At 35.3% G+C, this 23120-nt stretch overlaps 1 pseudogene; it reads right to left on the bottom strand.

Annotated features, from left to right (window-relative positions):
* Window positions 1–484: 484 nt before the first annotated feature.
* LOC110195578 (T-complex protein 1 subunit zeta pseudogene) lies at window positions 485–2119 on the bottom strand (annotated as a pseudogene).
* Window positions 2120–23120: the final 21001 nt, after the last annotated feature.

Below are 23120 nucleotides of genomic sequence, written 5' to 3'. Positions count from 1 at the left end.
AATTAGCCATCTCTTTAAATATTTAGATGCTATATATGTTGGGGAAATTTTAAAACATTCCTTTGATACTTAATTAGGATTTCATATTTCTACTGCTGTGATACAATGATTCTATCTGCCATTTTTGTGCAATATCCTTATCAAATATGCATTTAACATTATTTTGTTTTTCATTCTGAGTAACTAACAGTGAGATATGCTTCATTAACATAAGTTGTAAAAAAGTCTTGAAATTAGAAGATGAAATAATTAGAGGAAGACCATCACACTTTTGGACTTATCATATGTGATTTAAAGCACCCATAAATCAAATCAGTTAATTCAAAACTTTTTTTTTTGGGGGGGTAAAAAGGACTGAAGCTTTAATTGTAGGCCTGAGTGCAATTAAAAAAAAATACATACTGTAATCAACTTCAGGACGTTGTATTTGAATAGGGGCCGATAATTTCAGTTTTACAGACTAGGTTTACTGCAATTAGAAAATCCTTGGCGGCTGATTAGAAAAACTCCACCTCCAGACATACTTTGTGGTTTTTTCTGTAGGGCCTTCATGATTCAACTGATCACAAAAGAAACAACCTATGATTCAATTCAACCTTTCAGAGAAGACATTCCAGCTCGCATGATCTCATTAACCAGGAGAATATTGGTGGCAATCACAGTGCAGGAGTGAAGCAGCTGCTTCTTTACACGATAGTTATCCCAGATGCCAGCTTCAGCCGCAATAACCGGCTCACCTGTCTTCAAATCAACACCAACAAGTTGTCCTGATTCTGAATGTTCAGCCTGTACCTTAACTAGTGTTTCCTGAAGGTCAAAACCAGAGTTCTGAGCAAGAACCTTGGTAATAATGAGCAATGCATCAGCAAAAGCCTGGACTCCTAGAAGGGCCCTTCCCTTGACATAGGGCTTGTGTTTAATGAGAGAGCTTCAGCTATGATGACTTCTACTGCGCCGGCACCAGGAACCATGCAGCAGTCTTCAATGGCATTCTTGATTGCCTGCAGCCCATCTAGAACCGCATCCTTGATCTGTGTAATCGTGTGCTTGTTTGGACCTTTGATCAACATCTTCACAGATCGGGGGTTGCCACACTTCTCAACAAAGGTGAACTTTTCTTCTCCCAGTGTGTATTCATAGACAAGCCTTGCATGTCCCAAACAGTCAGATTTTAAGTCATCTAGAGAATTCATAGCCATCCCACCACATGCAAGAGTCAACCTCTCCATATTTCTTCTTTTTGCTCCGCGGAGTGCTACTATGCCTTCTTTTACAAGAGCATCTAAAGAAAATGGGTCAATTCCGTTTTGGTTAATAACAACAAATTCTTTGTCTGAATCACCACACATTTTCTTTTCAGTTCTACTATTTTCTTTACTCTATCTTCAATGAATTTCCTTTCTGCTTTTACTAGTTTCTCTCTTTGCACTTTTGTAAAAAAAAAATCCAAAATTTACTTCTGTTTTTTCATATTCTAATGACACATTGCATGTAAGGATGTAAGCATCTTCTACTCTTTTCTTCATATCAGGATGTCGGGCACCATGGTCCAATACCAGTCGTCTGATCAACGCTGTGTCAGTTTCTGACTTGTACTTCATCTCCATGATCTCTACCTTGAAAAGATCAACAGGTTCACCTGGCTTTCTGACGGCCAAAACTGAGTCTACCACGGCCTCCGTCAGCACATCGACCAGGTCAGCATTGACTTTGGTTCGAAGGGATGTTAGGGCCACATCGATGAGTATTTCTCTATCTATTTCCTTGCTTATTTTGATTTGATCCAAGACTTCCAGGGCCTTTGCCTTAGCAGCTTCAAACCGTTATGATTTGAGGGTGCAGACCTTCAGAGATGTAGAGGTCCGCCTGCTTCAGCAGGTCCTCAATGATGAGAACAGTTGAAGTGGTGCCGTCCCCAGTAATGTCATGCTGGGCTGTAGCTACTTTTGCTATCAAGGAAGCTGTTGGGTGTTGAATTTGCATCTCGTGCGGCAGCACGTTGCCATCCTTGGTGAGCTTGATGTCTCCAGCCCCGGACACAAGCCTGGTGGGGAAGAGCGACCCGACCCACGAGTGAGAGCACCTCCCTCCCAGGGCCGCCATGGGCGAGCTCGCACCCACGTTCTCACATGCACGTGCACACATGTCCCGGGGTTCAGAGGTGGCCGCGCGGTCCCCGGGCGCCCCGGGCGTTCCCCCCCGGACACCTTTCCGGCTGCCTCTCCCCTCCTCCCACCACGAGGCCCGGCCTCGCCCACGTGAGCCCGGGAGTGCCGGAAGGCTCGGACCGGATTAATTTAAACTTTTAAAAGAAGTTCATTTAATTATCTCTTATTTGTTACAGTGAAATGTGTTGGTACAGGCCATAGGCACAGAGAGCTGAAAATGTGGAATAACTCACCAAAAAAAAAATATCCTTTCTTATGCCACAGAAACTTTTTCCAAGAAAGCTTTGTGAAAGCCTTGGCTTTTTTGTTTGTTTGTTTGTTTTTTGCTTGTTTGTTTGTTTAAAGAAGAGACTTGTCATGGCCTTACTGTTTACTCACTGTTGTAGGTGTCTATAGCTGAGAATTTATTAGGAATTTACTACATATAAACAGATGTTTAAGTGCTTCTGTTTTTGACCTTTATATAAACTCACATGTTATAAAAAATATACAAAGATTTAAGGACATCTGTCACACTGAGTCTCAGGCTTCATGTGTCAAACTCAGTATTCTTTCTCTAATCAGTAGGATGACCATGTGTCCCAGATATTCTGGTTTCATGCAGATTCAAAGAAAAGAAAATGTAATTGTGTTGAATTTTTTCCAAAGGATTCTTCATGGTCAGATAATATATTTTTACCTGAAGTTCAAAAAATGTGGTTATCATAGTGAAATTGGCAACAAAGAATGTTTTATATGAGGACACTGAATTGGAAAATCTAAGGATCTCATCCAATCAATATACTCTGATCCTTTACTATCACATGATAGCCAATCCGAGTCAACAAGAATTTTTAAAGCACTGCTATGTGCCTGACACTGACTTAGTTACTAACATTGCAAAGAGAATAAAAAATAGTGTCTTCTAATAAAGAAATTACATTCTTAGGAATGACATCAACATAAGCAAAAAATATTTATCCTTGTTTTTTTATTTTATTTTTGTTTTCCACAGTCAATTTTTTCAATATTGTTCAAACTGTTTACCTTTTTTTTAGTTTTAAACATTTACTTTTATATGATTTTGATTTCCAAATATTTCTCCCTCCCTTTCTCCCTTTCTTCCTCCATAAGAAAGCAAACAATCTGATATAGGTTATACGTGCACAATCATATTAAATATTCTTACACTAGTCATGTTATGAAAGAATAATCAGAAGAAAAAAACACAAAAAAAGGAAAAACAAAAAAAGGGGAAAAAGTATATTTTCATCTGCATTCAGACTCCATAATCTTTTTTTTTTTACATTGTGGTTTTATTTGGGAACTTATAAACATGCTGAGGTGAAAGACTTTTTGAAAAGATAGAAAAGTAACAACCAAGGTTAATATCAGGAATATAATACCCTGTGAATATGGAAACATTTCAAGTACTCTAATAATATTTACCTTTATACTAGCTTAAAACTTCTGTTATCATTATTAGGTTGTGGCTTAGATTGTTTCACTTCTTAAAAATTTGTAACAGTGAATTTCTTTTTTTTTTAACATTTGTTTTTAAAACTTTGCATTCCAAATTTTTTTCCCCTTCCTCCCTCCCCACCCACCCTCACTCAGAAGGCAAGCAACTTGATAGAGATTAAACATGTGTAGTCATGCAAAACACTTCCATAATATCCATGTTGTGAAAAACTAAGTATATTTCCCTTAGTCCTATTCTGTCGCCCATGTGTTCTATTCTCTCTTTTGACCCTGTTCTTCCTTAGAAATATTTGCTTCTGATAACCCCCTCCCCCAATCTGTCCTCCCCTCTACCATCCCCCTGCTCTCATGTTCCATCCCCCACATTTTCCTGTAGAGTAAGGTAGATTTCCATACTCAATTGAGTGCCTACGTTATTCCCTCCTTAAGCCAAATTCAATGAGAATAAGGTTTGCTCATTCCCTCTCACTTTCCCCATTTCTCCTCCGCTGTAAAATCCTCTTCTTGTCTGTTTTATATGAGATAATTTGCCCCTTTCTATCTCTGTCTTTCTCCTTCTCCCTGCATAATCCTCTCTCACAACTCAATTTTATTCTCCAGATATCACCCCTTCATCTTCAATCCACCTTGTGCTCTCTCTCTCTCTCTCTCTCTCTCTCTCTCTCTCTCTCTCTCTCTCTCTCCATACATACATACATACATACATATACATATATATATATATATATATTTTTTTTTTTTTTCCCCTCCAGCTATGCTAATACTGACAAAGTTCTCATGAGTCACAAATATCATCTTTCCATGCAGGAATGTAAATAGTTCAACCTTAATAAGTCTCTTATGATTTCTCTTTCCTATTTACCTCTTCATGCTTCTCTTGAGTCTTATATTTGAAAGTCTATTCAGATCTGGTCTTTTCATCAAGAATGTTTGAAACTCCTCTATTTCAATGAATATCCATTTTTCCCCTGAAGGATTATACTCAATGTTGCTGGGTAGGTAATTCTTTCTTGTAATCATACATCCTTTGATCTCCAGAATATCATATCCTAAGCCCTGTGGTCCCTTAATGTAGAAGCTACTAAACTCTGTGTTATCCTGATTGTGTTTCTACATTACTTGAATTGTTTCTTTCTGGCTGCTTGCAACATGTTCTCCTTGACTTGGGAACTCTGAAATTTGGCTGCAATATTCTTAGGAGTTTTCCTTTGAGGATCTCTTTCAGGAGGTGATCAGTGGATTCTTTCAATTTCCATTTTGTCCTCTGGTTCTAAAATATCAGGGCAGTTTTCCTTGATAAATTCTTGAAAGATGATGTCTAGGCTATATTTTTGATCGTGGCTTTCAGATGGTACAATAATTTTTAAATTTTCTCTCCTGTATCTATTTTCCAGGTCAGTTGTTTTTTCAATGAGATATTTCACATTATTTTCTAATTTTTCATTCTTTTGGATTTGTTTTACAATGTCTTGATTTCCCATAAAGTCACCAGCTTCCAATTGCTCCATTCTAATTTTTAAGGAAGTATTTTCTTCAGAAAGCTTTTGAACTTCCTTTTCCATTTGACCAATTCTGCTTTTGTAGGAAGGCATTCTTCTCCTTATTGACTTTTTGGACCTCTTTTGCCGTTTGGGTTAGACTATTTTTTATGGTGTTATTTTCTTCAGTATTTTTTGGGTATCCTTTAGCAAGCTATTGACTAGGTTTTTTGTTTTATGATTTTCTTGTGTTGCTCTCATTTCTCTTCCCAGTTTTTCCTCTACTGCTCTTACTTGCTTCTCAAAATCCTTTTTGAGCTCTTCCATGACCTGGAACCAATTCATATTTTTCTTGGAGGCTTTGGGAGTAGGAGCTCTGACTTTGTTGTCTTCTTCTGGGTGTATGTTTGTGAAGTGCTTTTTCAAACCTTAAAGAATCATTTGCAAGCTAGCTCTTGTTTATTTGATATCATTAAAAACCCAACTATGCTGCTTACTAATCTCTTGAACAAGTCATTTACTTTAACCCCTTTGGACTTCAGTATCTGCATCTGAAAATAAGGGGGTTGAACTAAGTGACATCTAACTGACCTTCTAAATATTTAATACTATCATCTTTTGATAATAATATATACAATATATTTGATAATAATATATACAATATTGATCCCAGAAGGTTATGAAAGAAATTATTCTACATAGTGCAAAGCACTGTCTATATGCATAATCATTTTAATAAAGAACTTCAGTTTTTATTTTAGTAGAATTTAGTGAAAAAGCTTACATTTATTTATGTCTTATTTTCTATTGACAATTGTTCTGGGAACTTACTTGTATGGGCCATGAGGCCACAAACAAGCAGCTTACCACAATTGCTAGTCAGGAAACTTAAAGGAATGAATCAGCCTCATAAGTGATAATGATAATCTTGCAAACTGAAACCTAGAAAAGGTAATGTAGGGTAAAAAAGGTGTATACCTGAAAGTCAGTAAGACCTACATTTCAGGACTTCTGCTTCTGGGAGCCAAGATGGCAGAGTAAGAAATAAGTCACTCTTACCCTCCCTTATTAACTTCTGAAAGCCCAGAAAATATCACCCCAGGAAAAACACTGAAACAGCTGAATCAGAACAAAGACAGGGTTCAACAGTGCAGTAACCCAGGTAGCTTCAGGTACTAACAGGAAAAGCTTCTCATGCCCTGGGGAAAGTGGAGCAGTACAGAGCAGGAGGCATCCCAAGAAGCTAGCTGAAAGCCCCACCTCAGCATACCAGTACAAGATCCCGAAACCCAGGTGGTGGAGTAGGCAAACATCAACACCTGGACCCCTGAGTGCCTCAGTGAGGGTGGGGGAACTGGTGGAAACCAGCTTGAAAAACCACAAGATGCCTTGGCATGCTACAGCATCCAGGTCTCCCAGTGCCTCAGCAAACCTCTGTGAAGTGATTCAAGGGGCCTTGGGCAGATAAACATCCAGTAACACCCATCTGAAAGGAGCTGAAGAAAGTGAAAGGAAAGGAAAAGCAAGCAACCTCTAGGGGCCAAACTATCCAATCCTACTCCTAGGGTTCTAGTGTTGCTGATTCCAGCCCAATACCAGGTAAGCTGCCAGAACCCTACAGCCTCTAATTGCCATCACTGGAGGCCCCAGCACACAAAGCCAGTGACCAGGCCTTAGGCTACCAATAAAACAAGCTTTGGTCAGTGCCCTCTGCTCCCCACCAGGAGAGCTCGATCTCTTTAAAGGCCAGGAAATGAGCAAACACCATGAGCAAAAAGAAATGTACCATAGATTCATATTATGAGAATGCTAAAGATCAAGTCAGAAATTCTGAAGATTAATCTGATCTAAGAAAATGTATTGGGAGAAAATAAAAGGAGGAAGAAGACAAGGAGAAATCATGTTACAGGAAAAGGCACAAAAACTTACTGCAAGAGAGGGAAAAAGGGAGGGAGGTGACTATCGTTTGAATCTTACTCTCATCAGATTTGTCTCAATGAGGGAATAACATAATCAGTTAAGTATAGGGATCTAACTTGCCCTAAAGGCAGTAGGAGGTAAAAGGGGAGAGACAAAGGAGTGAGGAAGAAGGGAGGGAAGAAGTAGTAAGGGCACAGTGGAAGATTAATAGAAGAGGAAGTAAAATACTTAAATAATCCCATCTCAGAAAAAGAAATTGAACAAGCCATTGATGAACTCTAGGAAAAATTCTCCAGGGCCAGATGGATTTACAAGCAAATTCTATTAAAATTTTAAAGAACAATTAATTCCAATACCATATAGACTCTTTCAGAAAATAGGTGAAGAAGGAGTCTTACCAAATTATTTTTATGATAAAAATATGGTCCTGATACCTAAACCCAGAAGATTCAAAACAGAAAAAGAAAATTATAGATCAAATTCTCTAATGAATACAGATACAAAAATTTTAAATAAACTATTAGCAAATAGAATATAACAGCTTATCACAAGAATAACACAGTATGACCAGGTAGGATTTATACCAGGAATGCAGGGCTGGTTCAATATTAGGAAAGCTATCAGCATAATTGATCATATCAACACAAAACTAACAGAACCACATAATCACCTCAATAGATGCAGAAAAAGCTTTTGATAAAATAAAATACCCATTCCTATTGAAAACACCAGAGAGTATATGAATAAATGAAGCCTTCCTTAAAATAATAAATAGCATCTAATAAAACCTTCAACAAGCATAATATGTAATGGGTACAAACTAGAAGCATTTCCAATAAAATTAGGGATGAAATAAGGATGTCCATCATCACAGCTCTTGTTCAATATCCAACTGGAAATGTAAGTGTTAACAATAAGAGAAGAAAAAAAATTGAAAGTATTAGAATAGGCAAAGAAGAAACAAAGCTATCACTCTTTGAAGATTGTATGATGATATATTTAGAGAATCCTAGAGAATAAAGTGAAAAACTACCTGAAATAATAAACAACTTTAGCAAAGTTACAGCTATAAAATAAACCCACATAAATTATCGGCTGAGTGAAGTGAGCAGAACCAGGAGAACATTGTATACAATAGCAGCCACATTGTGTGATGACTAATACTGATAAACTTAACCCTTCCCAGCAATACAAGGATCTAAGGTATCTCCAAAGACCTCATGATGGAAAATGCTATCTACATCCAAAGAAAGAATTATGGAGTTTGAATGGTTATCGAAGCATACTATTTGCTATTTTTTTCCTTCTGCTGTGTTTTGTTTCCTCTTTCTGGTGGTTCCTCCCATTACTTCTAATTCTTACTTACAATATCACTAATGTGAAAATATGTTTAATATGAATGTATATGTGTAGCCTATATCAAATTGCACACTGTCTTGGGGACAGAAGTTGGGAAGGAGGGGGAGAAAATGTTAAAACTCAAAAACTTATGAAAGTGATTGATAATAATTCAAAATAAATTAATTAAATTTTAAAAATCCAATTCATGCACAAAAAGACTTACTTTTCACAAAATTAAAAATTGGAAAATATAAAGGAAAAATTAAGGGTCATATAGTCCAACCACATCATTTTGTAGATAAATAAATTGATATCCAGGTAGTTTAAATGACTCACAAAGCATCACACAAATAAGAAATACCCTAGACTGCAGTTAAAACCATGTCTCCCTTTAAATCTGGCACTATTTCTACTACATTAACTATTTCCCTTGAGAAGGTTAAATTCTGCCTCTCATGTTGACTATCTGTGCAACCACTGGCAAGTAATTTAAACTTTGCCTATCTCATTTTACTCATCTCCACCTACATACCTCACCTACCTTTGTCAATTACCTCATCTATAGAATAATAGTCATAATATTATACATCCCAGGGCTTTTGCATAGGATAAAATGAGATCATATTTGTAACACACTTTTAAAACCTTGAAGTTATATATAAATGGTAGCTGTTATTTTCATTACCATCATCATTATCACAATCAGCATCAAGTCAGAACCTCTCTGAGTTTCAGTTTTTTCCCTTGTAAAGTGAAGATGATACTCACAGTACTTATCTTGCAGATTATATAATTCTGTTATAATAGGTTGCTAGCAGCTATCCTGTATGCAAGTATCAGAGTTATATAAGTGTTTGCCCTGTTACAAAGAACTGTAAAGAAAAGAAATAGGGATTGATTGGAGAATAAAGAAACAAATCATGTTTTTTTCTTCTTAAATTGTTACAATTTTATTCTCTAAATATTTGAGCTTTTATTTTTTACATTTTTAATTATGACTTCTGTCCCTCCCTTTCAGCCTTCCCCCACGCATTAGCAAAACAAGAAATGTGAAATCAATTAATGAAATCATTCAAAACATACTTCCGTAATATGTATGTTGCAAAAGAGCAAGAAAAATAAAATGAAAAAAAAACTATGATTCAATCTGCATTCAGACTCCGCCAGATATTTCTCTGAGGGATAGTATTTTTCATCATAATTCCATTGAAATTGTCTTGGGAAAAAACTCATGTTATAAGATAATAGTGGAACATGACTCTGATGTAAAATACCAAATATGATGACTACAAAGAAGCATGGAGAGATAAATACATTGAATAAAGCAGAAGAAAAAATATCCACAATAAATACAAAAATATAAATACAAATGACAACAAAAATCAAAATTAAATGCTAAAATGTTATAATGATTCCTTTTGGTCCCAAAGAAGGTATATGAGCAACATTTCCTCCGCTTATCTCCTGCCCTCATCTTCCTTTGTAGTACTGAAAAAACATATAATTCTTGTGGGACTCAAGGGGACTGTAGGGGGGGAAATCAGAGAGACTGTGATAGATTCCAAAATAATTGAGTGAGGAGATATTTACAAATGTGTCAAAAAAATAGGTTCATCCTATGTTAATTCAAGTCAATATGCATTTATTAAGTAGTTACTGTGTGCCAGCCAGGTGGTACATTGAATAAAGTGTCAGGCTTGAAGTCAGGAAGACTCATCTTCATGAGTCCAAATCTGGCCTTCATACATTTAGTAGCTGTGTTACCCTGGGCCAGCCACTTAACCCTGTTTGCCTCAGTTTCTTCATCTGTAAGATGAGTTGGTGAAGGAAATGGCAACTATTCCAGTATCTTTGCCAAGAAAACTTCAAATGGGATCATGAACAGTCTGAAAGGACTGAAAGCACTGAACGACAATAACAACATATGCTGGGCATTGTTTTTAGTGCTGGAGACACAAAAGAAAAAGAACAACAACAAAAAGCAAAAAACACCCCCAAAAACCAGGTCCTACTTTCAAGTAACTCTTAATATAAAGGTAAAATAAATGGAAAAGCACTATTAACAAACAAGATTTGGACAGGCAAAATTGGACGTTCTCTCAGAAGCAGAACAATAGCATTAAGGGGATTTGCAAAGGATTTTTTGTAGAAGCTTTGAATTTATTTATCTAACACTTAAAGAACTATGGGAATCTGGAAGTCAGAGAAGAGTAGAAAGAGAACTGCAGCCATGAAAGACAGACAATGAAAATGCACCAAGTAGGGAAGATGCAGTGTCTGGTTTAATGATAAGAAACAAGGCTAGTGTCACTGGATCATATGTAGAGAGTAAAAAATATAAAAAGGCTAGAAAGGCAGAGAATGTCAGGTTAAAGAGAGTTTTCAAAGCAAAAACAAAGCTTGTATTTGAACCTGGCACAGGGAACCACTTAGGTTTATTAAATAAAGTAATAAAAGCATCAGAACTGCACTAAAGAAAATCATTTTGTCAGTTCAGTGGATAGTGGTCTGGAATGGGGAGAGAACTGAGGCAATCAACTAGGAGTTCATTGGTAATTTGGAGAAAGTAGTTTTGCTTGAATGCTTAGGTCAAAAACCACATTGTCAAAGGTAAGAAGAGAATGGGAGGAAGAGAGTTGGAAACACCAATAGTAGAAAACTTTTTCAAATCATTTAGCCATGAAAAGAAAAGACATAGAAAAAAAAATGATTAGATTCTGTAGGATAGGGAGTTTGACTTTGATTCCTAGTAAAATTTTATAATGTACTATTAAAGGGATGACTTACAAGGATGCAAAATAATGATCACTATGGGCAAGAAGGATAAGCCATATGAGAGCAATATTATGTCTTTTAATAGGATTGCTAGAGTGGTAGATTAATCATATACCATATAAATAGCAAGCTGTTCTGTCAAAAAGCATTTCACAGTGTCTCTCCTTAGGTCCTTGAGGACAGCACTGAAAAAAGTAGGATGGGTTGCTGAACACTTACCATGGCTTAGAAATGGACTGAATAACCATCCAATGAAAAGAACAATCAGTTCAAGAATTGTATTGATGCCAGCTAAGAGTAAGACTCCACTGGAGTCTTACAGACTCCAGTTCAAACTACAGTTTGAAGCCTTGACTTCTTCTGCTCAATAATAGAGTATAATATGGAGAGCACCAGAATTGGAATCAATAGTGATTCTAATTACATATTAAAAACAGTATTGTCAAACTCAAATAGAAACACAATTATTAAGCCATAAATTAGGATACGCCCACATTGACTTAGAGAATCAAATGTTATCATTATGTCTGTTCCATTAGATTTTTATTTATTTTGTTAAATATTTCCCCATTACATTTTAGTGTGTTTCAGGATGCAGTTAATACTGTTACCAGGCAAATGTGTGTCTGATAACTCTGCATTAAAATATTTGGTAAAGTCACTTAAAACAATAGGAAAAGCAACAGAATGCATGGAAGAGGATCACGATTTCAATTCTATTTGCTCTTTACTGTTTGTGTAATAAGTTAGGGGCAGCTAGATGGTTCAATAGATAGAGTTCTGGGCCTGGAGTCAGGAAGACCTGATTTTAAATCTGACCTGAAACATTCACTATCTGTGTGATCCTAGGATTCAACAAAATGTCCTTATACCTTTAATATTGGATCTTATGATTTCCTAAAATTATATAACTTTGTATACTCTTAAGAACAGTGCAATGCCTTGCACATATGAGATGCATAAAGAATTGTTGAAGTAATTAGTGATTTAATCAATTTCCATTTGATAAGGGGCCATTGTGAAACATAAGATTTTTGAGTATTTTTTTAATACAGATAATACTTATTAAAATAAATCATGCTTTGTTAATTTGTCTTGTATTCTAAGTGGAGAGTGAAGGCATCAAAATTCAATTCTGCTTGTTTTATTATCAATGGTATATTGGTGATAGTGGTCTTGACTCAAATGTGAGCCCACTCATAATTATTTTCCATCTAGAAGCAATTATTGTTTTTGAAACTCTTATGCAATATTAGGTGGAACAGTAGCTTTTATTGTACTAAAAAGATAAGAGATATTATTTGATCTCATACACAGAAAGAAGTCAAAGGAAAGAGACTAGAAGATTATTCAAGACCCTAATAATTCAAAAATTCCATGACTCTATGATCTTAATGACTGCAAAAGTGAAAAAAAATCTTTTGAAGACTTAACTTTGATATGAACTCATTGCTGTTAACTTCATTACTCAGAGTCTGCCAAATTAGAGAAACATGCATTTGTTTTGCTGTCTCTGATTTATGAACGTATTTCTCAGTAAGCCACAGCAGATTTTCATTTTTTTCCTCCATGCTAACCACATCTGTGCCCCTTCTTGAACTTACTCTACTAATTTCCTAGTCCTGGGCACCAACACAGCAATAAAAGATAAGTTTTGGGTGTCAGAGAAACTATATACATAAACCGTTATTCAGAAATTAATTTAAGCAAGAAGTAAGTGTTCTTTTCATTGTGAGGTTGTTTATGGATAGCATGATAGAAATACTAAAAATCATTGGAAGCATCAGTTCTACCTTCTGTGCTACCAATAGAATTTTCATTTACTTTTTCATTAAGATTCATTGGGCACAAGACACTGTAGAGAAAGGAAATCAATTTATTAGCTGTTTTTTTTTCTCTTCAACTCTTTAACACTTTTCTTTGCATTACCAAAAACCGTTCCTGTTACTGCTCTCACTATTTAATTCCTTCTTCTTCATTTTCATGTCTTCACCTCATCTCCTCTGTATTCTAAGTCCTGACATGTCATCCTAATCATCAAAGCTCACTCCTGCTCTATTAAGGCATGGTGATATGAAATATTTTCTCCACTTGTCATGAATTCACAGCTGCATTGCCCAGAGGGAAAAAGAAGGTACACTTTATATTTGGAAAAGGATATTTATAATGTGTAGAGTGTAGAGAGAAGGCAAACAGATTGGAAAAAAAAGCCTCAAGTTCATGACATGTGAAGTTCACTGTAGGAATTACAGGTGTTTAGTTTGAAAAAGAGAATATTTGGGAGGAATGTCATATCTGTCTTTATGTATTTAAGAAGCTACTATATGGAGGAGAAACTAGCTTTGTTAAGATTGACCAAAGACAGAAGAACTAGGAGGCAGGGAGAGGTTACACAAAGATAAATTTAGACTTCACATAAAGAAAGACTTCCTTATAATCAGTTATTCCAGAATGAAATGAGATGACAGAGAAGGTAGTGGTTCACCCTCTGTGTTAGAATTTGTCTTCAAGTTATATCTGGAAAAACCTTTCTCATATATCTTTGCAAACCCTATAGCATTATGTAAGTGCTAGTTCTTATTGTTGGTTTGATAATTATATATCATCATGAACAACATCATTATTATTATTGTAGAAGTAGCACTAGTAGTATGAGGAGGAAAATAAATTTGAGGAAAAGTTAAAGTAGTCATAGTAGTTTTCATAACAGTAGTAGTAATCATAATGATAGCAGTCATTTTTATAGTCATAGCAGCACCAGCAGCCACAGCAGTAGTAACAGTAGCAGTAGTAGCAGTAGCAGTTAACAGAAGCAGCAGTAGCAGCAGCAGCCACCACAAAGGCAGTGGTAGTAGTAGTAGTAGTAGCAGTAGTAGCAGTAGTAGTAGTAGTAGTAGTAGTAGTAGTAGTAGTAGCAGCAGCAATAGTAGTAGTTTGGGTTTTTTTTGTGCTTTTGTTCTTAGCTTCTTGGTTCATTGGAGGCTTTTGAATGCTGAAATGAGCTTTATTTTTCCCTTGACAGAACATTCAGAATCTGAATGTTTTCTGATTTGGTCCACCTTTGTATTAATGAATGTATGATTAAATTTTTGGTGGTTTTAATTTAAATTGCAAATATATCATGTAGAAAGGTTATATGATAGCATGAAATATTTGGGGGATTTTTGCTGATATTTCTCCTGAAGTAGTAAATGTGTCTTTTATTGTTTGTAGGTGTATTATTAAAAAAAAATGACTTTAATATCTCTGTACAAGAACATGTGTTTTGAGTGCAAGCTATCAAAATTATTATTTTATAGTTAATGAATTTACAAAGGTCATTTAGTAAGATAACTAATGTCCTTGTTAAAGGGCAGTACCTTCTTTTAAAATGGGCCTTAGCTTAGGAGTCAGAGGATCTGGGTTCATTTCCTAGCCTATTCTGATACTTAAAAGCTGTACGACATTTAGTAACTCATCAAAGATAGTTGGGGCCATGAGTAAATTGAATTGAATTAGATCATGAGTGAGGAACCTGAACCCTTGAGGACTCATGTGGCCTATTAGGTCCTTGGGTGTGGCCTTTTACTAAATCCAGACTTTACAGAACAAATTCCCTTAATAAAAGGAATTGTTCTGTAAAACTTGGAGGTTCCCCACCCCTGAACCAGATGACCTTTGATTTTTTCAACATCTACATGCAAGGCACTCTTATTTAGCTAAAAAAAAATATCGAATTTGCCCTTTTATAAATTTGATATATTTTTTTGGAAGTTGGTTTGTTCTTATTGAATACTTGAATGAATGGATTATTGGGCATATCCCTACTATACTATGACCTTACAAATAATCACTTTTGTTCATTGTGACCTGCTATAACAGCTATATGTAAATAATGATTAGACTCACAATGTTTCTTTATGCCAGGTACTTAATAGAAATCACCTTCTTGTGTGTGTGTGTGTGTGGCGGTGGCAGAGGGAGAGGGTGGTGGGCAGTGATTAAAGAAAGGGCAATTTAGGGGAAGAGGTATCCAGAATGTACATGGTCTTGGGGTGGGTGGAAGGGTGAGATGTGGAGAAAATTTGGAATTCAAAATCCTGTGGAAGCGAATGTTGAAAACTAAAAATAAATATTTAAATAAATTTAAAAAAAGAAAAAATTTTAAAAAAAGAAATCACTTTCTTCCATTGCTGAAAACTTCAGTGTTACCCTTCTGTTTATCCTCATTGGGAAAAGTAAATAGGTCTGTTTTCATTGCCTTTATTGGCACTAAGGACTGAATTAGCACATCTATTACTATGTTCTGTTCAGTAGTTCAATAAATGAAACAATGGATATTTCTTCTCCGATAAAATCCACCACAAGTCTTTTAGGTCCAGGTATATACTAGTATACTTTCTTTCCTGTCCTTTCCTTTTCTTCTTTGTTTTTCTTTTTGTTCTTTTTCCTTTTCTTTTCCTTTCTCCATTTCCTCAATTTTTAATATACTAGTAAGCCAATATTTAAGCTATGCAAATACCCCACTCAATGTTTAATAATTAAATGAATGCCGAATTAAATAAAATTTCTTTTCAAAATAAGTAAAGATATATTGTATAAATATGCATTCATATGTTCTATGTGCAACAATGGAATAATTATTTCTTACTATTTTTTAAGAATTAATTTATGTTAGATGTTAAACCAAGGCAAAGAAGTTCCAATTGTTCTCACATGCTATACCCAGTTATTAACACCATCGTATAGGGGATATTTTGAACCTTCCTCCCTTTGAGTATTGCTTTGATTAACTAGTCCTTCCTTACAAATGTACTTATTACATTTTTAGGGATTTTTGGACAGTCATGGAGGATGAAAAATGTACCTTAATTTGTTAGCATTAACTCCTTTCTTTGTGATCTTCATTCTAATTCTTCTTAGCTGACCCCATCAAACACCTTCTCTGTTTTTTCACATGTTCATCTTTAATCTCCCCCTTTTTGACTGACTTATTTTCTGCCTCCTATAAACTTATTTATATTCCCTCCATACTAAAAACAAATATACAAACAAACAAAAAACAAAAAAATATACCTTTTATTAGACCCTGCCACCCCCTCAAGCCATCATTCCATAACATCCTTCCATTTCACTGACAAACTTCAAAAAAATCTAAACTTTCTCTGTCCACTCATTTCTCAGTACTTTGAAACCTCTTTTCCGATCCTTATGACTTGCCTTAAACTCCCTTTAAATTACTAATGTTCACTGCTATGACAAATCTAATATATGTTTCTTTTGTCATCCTTAAACTTCTTAATAAGAAGATTTTAATACTAGTGTCCATGAACTCCTCCTGAACCCATTTTGGCTCTTGGCTTCTGTGGCACTGATGTATTCTTATTCTCTTGCCTTTCTGACCACATCTCAGTCTTTTGCTAAATCATCATTATCATCAAGAACTGAGCTTTTTTTTTTTTTTGAAAGTGGTGCCCTAGGTTAGGTCCTGGGATTTTCTTTCTATATAGACTCTCTTGGAGATGACATCAGCCCCCATATTTTAATTTGCTATCTCTTTTAAGATCTATACATCACCAAATTTCTGGCTATTCTTAATCTACCTCTAGTAATTGTCTTGAATCATATTTGTTGGAAATCTCATCTTTGATGCTCTATTGGCACCTCAAAATGAGCATGAAAATAATGGAACTGATAGTCTTCCCTATCCCTTTCCTCCAAATTTTCTTTTTTCTACTGAAGGTACTACCATCCTTCCAGTGACCTAGATTCACAAATCTACAGCCATTATTTACTTTTTCACCTGTCTCTCTCAAACTTTTTATCCAATAATTTGCTAGGTATTGTCAATTTTACCTCTAAATACCTCTCAAAGCCATTTTTTTTCTTGCCACTGACAGAGGCATAACTCTAGTTCACACCATCATCATCTCTTCCATAAACTACCATAATAAGCTCCTAAATTATCATCTTGTTTGAAGTTTTTTTCCCCCTCTTTCCAGTTCATATTCCTATAGATCACAGAAACTGAAGGCTTAGGTATAATTATTTAGTTCTTCTGATGGAAAACATTTGTGATTCCTCATTGCCTGGAAGGTAGGATGCAAATTCCCTACCCTGGTATGTGAGATTTTCAGTAATTTAGCTCCTACTTACATTTTGAGGACAGTGAGGTGACAAAGTGGATAGAGCACTGGACCTGGAGTCAGGAGGACTGAATTCAAATCTGACCTCAGACACTTACTATCTATGTGACATCAATGTGACCCTGGGCAAGTAACTTCACTTTGTTTGTCTCAGTGGCTCATCTGTAAAATAAGCTGGAGAAGGAAATTGTGAACCACTGCAGGATCTTTGCCAAGAAAATTTCAAATGGGTTGCAAAGAGTTGGACATGATTGAAATGACTCAACAACTGTAACAATAGCCACAATCACAACCACAACAACAACCACTTGCTTTTTGAGACTTATTTCATAACACTTGCTTTCAGGAACTCAACTTTTAGGAAAAAAGAAAAAAAATGATACTACTAGCTGTTAGCTAAATAAAACTGTCCATCTAGTCTTCACACATTTATTCGATCCAACACTCATTTCTGGAAAGAATGTTATTTACATCCACTTCTATGAATAATTTATTTCTCCAAGACTCATCTCTAATTATAGCTCCTCCATGAAACCTCTCCACATTACCTTAATCCTTAATAATCTCTTCTCCCTCAGACTTATTTTCCTTTACAAGATATATTAAAATTTTAATAACTCATAATTGCACTAAGACTTTTAGGAAACACTTTAGTTACGTGTTTACAACTTAGATGTCTCTAGTAGAACCTTAGCTTTCTAAGAATAAAAATAATTCTATGTCTTTCTAAATACTTGTAATGTGTTGATCAGGAAACTATGCTCAAATAGATACAAATATTTGGTGGTGAGTGCTTGAGATTTTGGTTATCAATTTTTCATAACTGGGGAATAAACTGATTATCTTGATGTTGCAACACGTAGCTTTTCTCATTGTAATGTTTTGGCAGGGGACAAACAGGGAGAGATGATGGTTGGGTTTCACACATGTATGATGCTTAGTAGGTGTTTGTTGAATTGAACCAAAATGAAAACTTTTCGTTAAAAATATTTTTTTCTTACAACTATAGACTGGTGGACTTGGATTTGATTTGTCATAAAATTTACGAATATATCAATAGATGAATATTTTTGAGCATTTTGAAAGCAAAATAAAGATTAAATGAAGAGGAAAAGGAGCCATAAATACAAAAAAATATTTAAAGTAGCTCTTCAATTGGTAGGAAAGTAGTTGAAACTAAGGGAGTATGCATCAATTGTGGAATGGATGACCAAATTATAGTATACGGATGCAAGGATAATATTGGTCCATCACAAATGACAAAGGAGATAGTTTCAGGGAAAATTGGGAAGAATTGTATAAAATAATGCCTGGTGAAGTGAATAAAACCAGGAGAAAAAATAATTTGGTAAAATATTGAAAGAATAACCAACTTTAAAAACATAAGACGTCTGATAAAAAGAACGACCAATCATAATTCTGGAACATTGAAGATAATCTATTTTACCAATCTCCTTAAAGACACGTAATAAATGTGGGATGGAAAAGGAAGCATATATTTTTGGCCATGGACAGTCTAAAAATTTGCTCTTCTCTTCTTGACTATGTATAGTTCTTGCAAGGCTATTTCAAAAAAAAATCAGTTGGGGGGCAGAGTCAAGATAGCAGAGTAAAAGCACTGACTTGCTTTAGCTTTCCCTCAAACCCCTCCAAATACCTGTAAAAATGGCTCTGAAGAAATTCTAAAGCAACAGAATCCACAAAAAAATAAAAACAACCCCCCCAAAAAAAAAAACAGAGTGAAACAAATTTCCAGCCCAAGATACCCTGGATGGTTGATTGGAAAGATGTATCTTGCCAGACTGAGAGAGGAACACAGTTCAGTGTGGGTGTGCAGGCAAAAAAGGCCTCAGCATACCTGAACAGGCCTCAGAGGACTGATCAAAGGCAGCTGTGGTGGTTTCCAGACTTTTCAATCCACAAAAGCCAAACACAACCTAGAAGGTCAGTAGGAAAAGTCTCTGACCACTGTGAGAGAAAATCTTGGTCCTAGCCCCAGTCCCAGCACAGTCCCATGGTGGTGGCTGCTTCCTGAGCCTGGTCCACAAACAGAGGGGAAATTGAGTGGCTGATCAAAGGGAAATTGCAGCGATCCTGTGGTGGTGCTGAGGCAGGATTCTATTGTTTTGCCTGCTCTTGGATCTGGGTCACAGTTCTGGGTGGCTATCCTGGGTCAAAAAGGAGTGCTAGCATGGTGTAGCTTGTAGTGGTGGTACAGAGAGAATCCTCCTCATAGTTCCAAAGCAGAAAAGAGCACTTGTGGTCACTCATAGACCAGAGTACCGGTCACAAAAATAGTAAACATCTCACCCTTGATCATACCACCTTAGAAGAATTGAAAATTTACAAGTCCCTAGAAATATCTCTGAAAACAGCTGCACAAAACCTCTGAATATTGGGACAGTACCTTCTCCACACTGGAAGCAGACCCCTACCTTAACAAAGAGTTTATAACTCAAGTAACTGTCTGGAATCATGAGCAAACTGCACAAAATTGACCACAGAATCTTTCTTTGGTGAAAAGGAAAATCAAAACATACAACCAGAAGACAACAAAGTCAAAGCTCCTACATCCAAAGCCTCCAAGAAAAATATGAATTGATCCCAGGCCATGGAAGAGCTCAAAAAAGGATTTTGAGAAGTAAGAGAAGTAGAGTAAAAACTGGGAAGAGAAATGAAAGTGATGTAAGAAAATCATGAAAAAAACAAGTCAACAGCTTGCTAAAGGAGACCCCCCCAAAAAATAACACCTTAAAATAGCCTAACCCAAATGACAACAGAGGTCCAAAAAGCCAATGAGGAGAAAAATGACTTAAAAAGCAGAATTGGCTAGATGGATAAGGAAGTTCACAAGCTCACTGTAGAAAATATTTCTTTAAAAATTAGAATGGAGCTAATGGAAGCTTGTGACTTTAGGAGAAATCATGACACTGTAAAACAAAACCAAAAGAATGAAGAAAAAATAGAAGATAATGTGAAGTATATCATTGGAAAAACAACTGACCTGGAAAATAGATCCAGGAGAGACAGTTTAAAAATTATTGGACTATCTGTAAGCCATGATAAAAAAAAAAAGAGCCTAGCCATCATCTTTCAAGAAATTCTCAAGGAAAACTGCTCTAATATTCTAGAACCTGAGGGAAAAATATAAATGGAAAGAATCCATTGATCACCTCCTGAAAGAGATGCCTAAATTAAACTCCTAGGAATATTGTAGACCAATTCCAGAGTTCTTAGGTAAAGGAGAAAATATTGCAAGCAATCAGAAAGAAACAATGCAAGTATTGTGGAAACACAATCAGTGTGACACAAGATTTAGCAGCTTCTACATTAAGGAAATTAAGGGACCAGAGAGCATGGAATATAATATTCCAGAGTGAAAAGAGATAAGATTAAATCTGAGAATCATCTACCCAGAAAAAATGAGTATAATAATTCAGGAGGGAAAGTGGATATTCAGTGAAATAGAGGATTTTCAAGCATTCGTGATGAAAAGATCAGAGCTGAATAGAAAATTCTACTTTCAAATACAATAATCAAGAGAAACATTAAGAAGTTAACAGTAAAGAGAAATCATAAGATACTTATTAAAGTTGAACTGTTTACATTCCTGCATGGAAATATGTTATTTATAGCTCATGAGAACTTTGTCAGTATTATGGTAGTAGGAGGAAAAAAATACGTAAGTATGTATGTATGTATAGATGGATAGAGGGCACAGGGTGAGTTGAAGATGAAAGGGTGATATCTGGAGAAAACAATTAAGAGGTGAGAGATGATTATACTAGGAGAAGGAAATAGGGAGAGGTAGGATGGGGTAAATTTTCTCACATAAAATAGACAAGAAAAGGTTTTTACTAGATTATTATAGTCATTGACTATTGTGGCTTGTGTACCTAATTTATTCCACTGATCCACCACTCTGTTTCTTAGCCAATCTTACCCTACAGGAAAATATGGGGGAATGGATTAGGAGAGCTTCCATTCTAATTTTGGTTGTTCATAAAATTTTTTGATTTAATGTAATCAAAATCATCCCTTTTTCATTTCGTAATGTTCTGTATCACTTGTTTGGTCATAAATTCTTTCCTTCTCCATTGATTTGACAGGTAAACTATTCCTCGCTCTCTTAGTTTACTTGTAGTATCAACCTTTATATTTAAGTCATGTACAATCTTTTCAACTTTATTTTGGTATATGGTGTGAGATTTTGGGCTATGCCTAGTTTTTGCCATACTCTCTTCTAGTTTTACCAGCAGTTTTTGGTAAATAGTGAGTTCTTTCTCCAAAAGTTAGAGTCTGGGTTTATCAAACACTTAGATTATTATACTCATTGACTATTGTGCCTTGCCTTGTGTACCTAATCTATTCCCCTGATCTACCACTCTGTTTCTTAGCCAATATCAAATAGCTCTATAATTTTTTTTTAGTATGATTGTTATGGCAAAGAATAAGTAAATTAATTTAGGTAGAATTGTCATTTTTGTTATATTAGCTTGTCCTACCCATGAGCAACTGATGTTTTCTCAATTATTTAGATCTGGCTTTATTTTTGTGAAAAGTGTTTTGTAATTATGTTCATATAGTTCCTGGGCTCATTTTGGCAAGCAGAGTCCCAAAATTTTCATAATGTCTTTGGTAACTTTAAATGGAATTTCTGTTTCTATCTCTTGTTATTGAGTTTGGTCAGTAATATATACACCCTCACTTCTCTAAGCCCAAAACCACCCACTTTTTTCTGATTCTTTTCTACTTTCCTGGGTATATATATATATATATATATATATAAAAAATATATATATATATAAAAAATATATATATATATATATATAAAAAATATATATATATATATATATCCAATGGAGTGTCTATTCTATTCCATCTTTGAGAGAGTTCTGGTGAGAGAAAGATTTAAGCATTGCCCCACACCTACTCCATAATCCCCTCCACCATAAAAGCATTCATGTGTCTTTTATGTAAGATAATTTACCACACGATAACTCTCCCTCTCCCCTGATCCCAGTACATTCCTCTTTCTCACCCCTTAATTTTATCTTTATATATAATCTCATCATATTCAACTCTACCATGTGCCTTCTGCATATGTGTACTCATTCTAACTGCTCTAATAATAAGAGAATTAAGGAGTTAAAACTATTACCTTCTCATGCAAGATTATAACTATTTTATCCGTATTGAATCCCATATTATTTCACTTTCCTGTTTACTTTTTTTATGGTTCTCTTCAATCTTGCATTTGAAAGTCAAATTTTCTATTCAACTTTTCTCTTTTCATTAGGAATGCTTGAAATTCCTCTATTTCATTGAATGAACATGTTTTGTTTTGTTTTGTTTTTTTCCTGAAGGATCATACTCATTTCTGTTGGGTTGGTGATATTTGATTTTACTCCTAGATCCTTTGCACTCTGGAATATCATATTCCATGCCCTCTGATCCTTTAATGTAGAAGTTGCTAAATCTTATATGATTTTGACCGCACCTCCATCTTAGTATAAAGGTTTCTTTCTGGTGGCTTTAAATATGTTCTCCTTCACCAGAGACCACTGAAATTTGGCAGTACTATTGCTGGCAGTTTTCATTTTGGATTTCTTTCAGGAGGTGATTAGTGGATTCTTTCCATTTCTATTTTACCCTCTGTGTCTATAATATCAGGGGAATTTTCCTTGATTTTCTTGAAAGATGATGTCCAGGCTCTTTTTTAGCATTGTTTAATTCTTAAATCATCTCTACTGGATTTGTTTTTTTGGGTCAATTGTTTTGGAAGTAACATTTTTTATTTTGTTGTCTTCTGAGTTTGTGTTTTAATACTCCTTGTCACCATAGCAACTTTC

The sequence above is a fragment of the Phascolarctos cinereus genome, unplaced genomic scaffold (assembly GCF_003287225.1).
Source record: "Phascolarctos cinereus isolate Bilbo 61053 unplaced genomic scaffold, phaCin_HiC Scaffold_4;HRSCAF=312, whole genome shotgun sequence".
Lineage (NCBI taxonomy): Eukaryota > Metazoa > Chordata > Mammalia > Diprotodontia > Phascolarctidae > Phascolarctos > Phascolarctos cinereus.
Note: the sequence above shows the minus strand (reverse complement) of the source record. Positions and strands in the feature narration are given on the sequence as shown.